This window comes from Oncorhynchus keta, unplaced genomic scaffold, assembly GCF_023373465.1.
Source record: "Oncorhynchus keta strain PuntledgeMale-10-30-2019 unplaced genomic scaffold, Oket_V2 Un_contig_20692_pilon_pilon, whole genome shotgun sequence".
NCBI classification, from domain to species: Eukaryota; Metazoa; Chordata; class Actinopteri; order Salmoniformes; family Salmonidae; genus Oncorhynchus; species Oncorhynchus keta.
This window is the reverse complement of record NW_026282147.1, coordinates 51,859-59,258: the sequence shown is the minus strand read 5'-3', so window position 1 is coordinate 59,258 and position 7,400 is coordinate 51,859.

The window sequence follows — 7,400 nt, the reverse complement described above, 5'->3', positions numbered from 1 at the left end:
GTCTCTGTGTGTGTGTGTATGTCTCTGTGTGTGTATGTCTCTGTGTGTGTGTATGTCTCTGTGTGTGTGTGTGTGTGTCTCTGTGTGTCTCTGTGTGTGTATGTCTCTGTGTGTGTATACACAGCTTGGGGGTGTGTCTCTGTGTGTGTGTGTGTGTGTGTGTGTGTGTGTATATACACACCTTGGGGGTGTGTCTCTGTGTTATCCGTTTCTTAGGCAACACTTCCTTCTACACTACTGGGTCAATATGTCCAGGACAAGGTAGATATTTATGAAGGAGAGATGTTTTTAATATCTATTTAATAATAATATAATCATATATTAATCTAAGTAGTTTTTTAACTTTTAGAACTTCTATAAAAAATATAAATATACCCCCCATCAATGAAGAAGGCTTCAAAGTGCTGATAAACTCAGCAAAAAAATAAACCCATTTTCAGGATCCTCACTTACAAAGATCATTCGTAAAAATCCAAATAACTTCACAGATCTTCATTGTAAAGGGTTTAAACACTGTTTCCCACGCTTGTTCAATGAATCATTAACAATTTATGAACATGAACCTGTGGAACGGTCGTTAAGACACTAACAGCTTACAGACGGCAGGCAATTAAGGTCACAGTTATGAAACCTTGGGACACTAAAAAGAGGACTTCCGAATGACTCTGGAAAAACACCAAAAGAAAGATTCCCAGGCTCCCTGCTCATCTGCGTGAACGTGCCTTAGACATGCTGCAAGGAGGCATGAGGACTGCAGATGTGGCCAGGGCAATACATTTCAATGTCCGTACTGTGAGACACCTGAAACAGCGCTACAGGGAGACAGGACGGACAGCTGATCGTCCTCGCAGTGGCAGACCACGTGTAACAACACCTGCACAGGATCGGTACATCCGAACATCACACATGGATAGCAACTGAGGCCTGTACTCTGGAGCGGGATCGATTTGGAGGTGGAGGGTCCGTCATGGTCTGGGGCGGTGTGTCACAGCATCATCGGACTGGGCTTGTTGTCATTGCAGGCAATCTCAACGCTGTGCGTTACAGGGAAGACATCCTCCTCCCTCATATCTTACCCTTCCTGCAGGCTCATCCTGACATGACCCTTCAGCACGACAATGCCACCAGCCATACTGCTCGTTCTGTGCGTGATTTCCTGCAAGACAGGAATGTCAGTGTTCTGCCATGGCCAGCGAAGAGCCCGGATCTCAATCCCATTGAGCACGTCTGGGACCTGTTGGATCGGAGGGTGAGGGCTAGGGCCATTCCATCCAGAAATATCTGGGACCTGTTGGATCGGAGGGTGAGGGCTAGGGGCCATTCCATCCAGAAATATCTGGGACCTGTTGGATCGGAGGGTGAGGGCTAGGCCCATTTCCCCCAGAAATATCCGGGAACTTGCAGGTGCCTTGGTGGAAGAGTGGGGTGACATCTCACAGCAAGAACTGGCAAATCTGGTGCAGTCCATGAGGAGATGCTCCATGTACTTAATGCAGCTGGTGGCCACACCAGATACTGACTGTTACTTTTGATTTCGACCCCACCTTTGTTCAGGGACACATTATTCAATTTCTGTTAGTCACATGTCTGTGGAACTTGTTCAGTTTATGTCTCAGTTGTAAATATTTGTATGAACACAAGATTCCACATGTTAAGTTTGCTGAAAATAAACGCAGTTGACAGCGAGAGGACGTTTCTTTTTTTGTTGTTGCCGAGTTTATATTCATATATCTGAAGACGGTAGCTGAACATGTAAAACAACCATGTTTATTCCAATAGAAATGTGTTCATGTTTTTACCTTACATCGCGTTGTAGTAACAACTTGTTAAAAATAAAGAATATTAACAAACGGCATTAGCATCATCACTAAGTTTCTCTCAGACAAATGAGGAGAGTAGATTTCATTTCAATGTTATTGTGTGAAATGTTCATTGATACACTCTGTGTGTGTGTGTGTGTGTGTGTGTCAGACCTGGGTTCAAATACTATTTGAAATCAGTTCAATACTTTAACTGGGCTTCACTGATCTGGTCTGTTTAACCAGAATTATAGTCCCATCAGACACTCCAGGCCTAAAGCACTCCAGACACTCCAGGCACTCAGGCAGGCCAAAAGCACTCCAGACACCCCAGGCAGGCCTAAAGCACTCCAGACACTCCAGGACTAAAGCACTCCAGACACTCCAGGCCTAAAGCACTCCAGACACTCCAGGCCTAAAGCACTCCAGACACTCCAGGCCTAAAGCACTCCAGACACTCCAGGCCTAAAGCACTCCAGACACCCCAGGCAGGCCTAAAGCACTCCAGACACCCCAGGCCTAAAGCACTCCAGACACTCCAGGCCTAAAGCACTCCAGACACTCCAGGCCTAAAGCACTCCAGACACCCCAGCCAGGCCTAAAGCACTCCAGACACCCCAGGCAGGCCTAAAGCACTCCAGACACTCCAGGCAGGCCTAAAGCACTCCAGACACTCCAGGCAGGCCTAAAGCACTCCAGACACTCCAGGCAGGCCTAAAGCACTCCAGACACTCCAGGCAGGCCTAAAGCACTCCAGACACTCCAGCCTAAAGCACTCCAGGCAGGCCTAAAGCACTCCAGGCCTAAAGCACTCCAGGCCTAAATCACTCCAGACACTCCAGGCCTAAAGCACTCCAGACACTCCAGGCCTAAAGCACTCCAGACACTCCAGGCCTAAAGCACTCCAGACACTCCAGGCCTAAAGCACCCCAGACACTCCAGGCCTAAAGCACTCCAGACACTCCAGCCTAAAGCACTCCAGACACTCCAGACCTAAAGCACTCCAGACACTCCAGGCCTAAAGCACTCCAGACACTCCAACCTAAAGCACTCCAGACACTCCAGCCTAAAAGCACTCCAGACACTCCAACCAAAAGCACTCCAGACACCCCAGGCAGGCCTAAAGCACTCCAGACACTCCAGGCCTAAAGCCCTCCAGACACTCCAGGCAGGCCTAAAGCACTCCAGACACTCCAGGCAGGCCTAAAGCACTCCAGACACTCCAGGCAGGCCTAAAGCACTCCAGACACTCCAGCCTAAAGCACTCCAGGCAGGCCTAAAGCACTCCAGGCCTAAAGCACTCCAGACACCCCAGGCAGGCCTAAAGCACTCCAGACACTCCAGGCCTAAAGCACTCCAGAAACTCCAGCCTAAAGCACTCCAGACACTCCAGCCTAAAACACTCCAGCCTAAAGCACCCCAGACACTCCAGGCCTAAAGCACTCCAGACACTCCAGCCTAAAGCACTCCAGACACTCCAGGCCTAAAGCACTCCAGACACTCCAGGCCTAAAGCACTCCAGGCCTAAAGCACTCCAGACACTCCAGGCCTAAAGCACTCCAGACACTCCAGGCCTAAAGCACTCCAGACACTCCAGGCCTAAAGCACTCCAGGCCTAAAGCACTCCAGGCCTAAAAGCACTCCAGACACTCCAACCTAAAGCACTCCAGACACTCCAAAGCACTCCAGACACTCCGGCCTAAAGCACTCCAGACACTCCAGCCTAAAGCACTCCAGACACTCCAGCCTAAAGCACTCCAGACACTTCAACCTAAAGCACCCCAGACACTCCAGGCCTAAAGAACTCCAGACACTCCAGGCCTAAAGCACTCCAGGCCTAAAGCACTCCAGACACTCCAGGCCTAAAGCACTCCAGGCCTAAAGCACTCCAGACACTCCAACCTAAAGCACTCCAGACACTCCAGGCAGGCCTAAAGCACTCCAGACACTCCAGGCAGGCCTAAAGCACTCCAGACACTCCAGGCAGGCCTAAAGCACTCCAGACACTCCAGCCTAAAGCACTCCAGGCAGGCCTAAAGCACTCCAGGCCTAAAGCACTCCAGGCCTAAATCACTCCAGACACTCCAGGCCTAAAGCACTCCAGACACTCCAGGCCTAAAGCACTCCAGACACTCCAGCCTAAAGCACTCCAGACACTCCAGGCCTAAAGCACCCCAGACACTCCAGGCCTAAAGCACTCCAGACACTCTAGCCTAAAGCACTCCAGACACTCCAGATCTAAAGCACTCCAGACACTCCAGGCCTAAAGCACTCCAGGCCTAAAGCACTCCAGCCTAAAAGCACTCCAGACACTCCAACCTAAAGCACTCCAGACACTCCAGCCTAAAAGCACTCCAGACACTCCAACCAAAAGCACTCCAGACACCCCAGGCAGGCCTAAAGCACTCCAGACACTCCAGGCCTAAAGCACTCCAGACACTCCAGGCCTAAAGCACTCCAGACACTCCAGGCCTAAAGCCCTCCAGACACTCCAGGCCTAAAGCCCTCCAGACACTCCAGGCAGGCCTAAAGCACTCCAGACACTCCAGGCAGGCCTAAAGCACTCCAGACACTCCAGGCAGGCCTAAAGCACTCCAGACACTCCAGGCAGGCCTAAAGCACTCCAGGCAGGCCTAAAGCACTCCAGGCCTAAAGCACTCCAGAAACTCCAGCCTAAAGCACTCCAGACACTCCAGCCTAAAACACTCCAGCCTAAAGCACCCCAGACACTCCAGGCCTAAAGCACTCCAGACACTCCAGCCTAAAGCACTCCAGACACTCCAGGCCTAAAGCACTCCAGACACTCCAGGCCTAAAGCACTCCAGGCCTAAAGCACTCCAGACACTCCAGGCCTAAAGCACTCCAGACACTCCAGGCCTAAAGCACTCCAGACACTCCAGGCCTAAAGCACTCCAGGCCTAAAGCACTCCAGGCCTAAAAGCACTCCAGACACTCCAACCTAAAGCACTCCAGACACTCCGGCCTAAAGCACTCCAGACACTCCAGCCTAAAGCACTCCAGACACTTCAACCTAAAGCACCCCAGACACTCCAGGCCTAAAGCACTCCAGACACTCCAGGCCTAAAGCACTCCAGGCCTAAAGCACTCCAGGCCTAAAGCACTCCAGACACTCCAGGCCTAAAGCACTCCAGGCCTAAAGCACTCCAGACACTCCAACCTAAAGCACTCCAGACACTCCAGCCTAAAGCACTCCAGACACTCCAGCCTAAAGCACTCCAGACACTCCAGCCTAAAGCACTCCAGACACTCCAACCTAAAGCACTCCAGACACTCCAGACTAAAGCAAACGGTCAAAGTGTTTATCGTCGGATGGGGCCACAGTGTCTCCTGACCCCTCCCCGTCTCAGCCTCCAGTGCTAGGGTCAGTCTGTTATATCTGGAGTATTTCTCCTGTCTTATCCGGTGTCCAGTGTGAATTTAAGTGTGCATTCTCTAATTCTCTCCTTCCCTCTTTCTCTCTCTCGGAGGACCATGCCTCAGGACTACCTGGCATGATGACTCCTTGCTGTCCCGAGTCCACCTGGCCGTGCTGCTGCTCCAGTTTCAACTGTTCTGCCTGCGGCTATGGAACCCTGACCTGTTCACCGGATGTGCTACCTGTCCCAGACCTGCTGTTTTCAAATCTAGAAACAGCAGGAGCGGTAGAGATACTCTGAATGATCGGCTATGAAAAGCCAACTGACATTTACTCCTGAGGTGCTGACCTGTTGCACCCTCGACAACTACTGTATTTATTATTATTTGACCATGCTGGTCATTTATGAACATTTGAACATCTTGGCCATGTTCTGTTATAATCTCTACCCGGCACAGCCAGAAGAGGACTGGCCACCCTCATAGCCTGGTCCCTCTCTAGGTTTCTTCCAAGGTTTTGGCCTTTCTAGGAGTTTTTCCTAGCCACCGTGCTTCTACACCTGCATTGCTTGCTGTGTGGGGTTTTAGGCTGGGTTCCTGTACAGCACTTTGAGATATCAGCTGATGTACGAAGGGCTTTATAAATACATTTGAAAGATTTCAAATAGTATTTGAACCCAGGTCTGGGGGTGCTGTGTGTAAAATACATTTTCCCCATTAAAAGATAAGAGGAAGGAATGCACAGACAGACGGTGTCTCTCAAAGTCTCCATCTCCGTCCTCACGTCCCTGTTAATGTACTGTCCCAGACGGACGGACCCCAATCCCAGACGGACCCCCATCCCAGACGGACCCCCATCCCAGACGGACCCCTAGCGCCCTACGTCCTCTCCATCTCCGTCCTCACGTCCCTGTTAATGTACTGTCCCAGACGGGCCCCTAGCGCCCTACGTCCTCTCCATCGCAGTCCTCACGTCCCTGTTAATGTACTGTCCCAGACGGACCCCTAGCGCCCTACGTCCTCTCCATCGCAGTCCTCACGTCCCTGTTAATGTACTGTCCCAGACGGACCCCTAGCGCCCTACGCCCCTCTCCATCCTCACGTCCCTGTTAATGTACTGTCCCAGACGGACCCCTAGCGCCCTACGTCCTCTCCATCCTCACGTCCCTGTTAATGTACTGTCCCAGACGGACGGACCCCAATCCCAGACGGACCCCCTAGCGCCCTACGTCCTTCCATCGCCGTCCTCACGTCCCTGTTAATGTACTGTCCCAGACGGACCCCTAGCGGCCTACGCCCTTCCATCGCAGTCCTCACGTCCCTGTTAATGTACTGTCCCAGACGGACCCCTAGCGCCCCTACGTCCTTCCATCGCAGTCCTCACGTCCCTGTTAATGTACTGTCCCAGACGGACGGACCCCAATCCCAGACGGACCCCCCATCCCAGACGGACCCCTAGCGCCCCACGTCCTCTCCATCGCAGTCCTCACGTCCCTGTTAATGTACTGTCCCAGACGGACCCCTAGCGCCCTACGTCCTTCCATCGCCGTCCTCACGTCCCTGTTAATGTACTGTCCCAGACGGACCCCTAGCGCCCTACGTCCTCTCCATCCATCCCACGTCCCTGTTAATGTACTGTCCCAGACGGACGGACCCCAATCCCAGACGGACCCCTAATCCCAGACGGACCCCAATCCCAGACGGACCCCCATCCCAGACGGACCCCAATCCCAGACGGACCCCAATCCCAGACGGACCCCCATCCCAGACGGACCCCAATCCCAGACGGACCCCAATCCTGTTAATGTACTGTCCCAGACGGACCCCTAGCGCCCTACGCCCCTCTGGGTGCATTTGATTGGTATAAGCAATAGGGTGAAACTTCCCCCTTAGCCTATCAGAGGGAAAGGGGGGAGGTTCGACCATATTGATTGACCTAATAATTATAAATAATTTATTGATTGACACGGGTCAAATCATCTCAGATCCCCACGTGCGTCAGGTTTAGGTGATCGATTGGGACGACATCCACTAGTCCAAGTGCAGAGAATTAATACAAACCAACCAGTGTGTTTCTGTTCATACACAGTACAAACCAGCTGTGTTCTGTTCATACCCAGTACAAACCAGCTGTGTTCTGTTCATACCCAGTGCAAACCAGCTGTGTGTTCTGTTCATACCCAGTACAAACCAGCTGTGTGTTCTGTTCATACCCAGTACAAACCA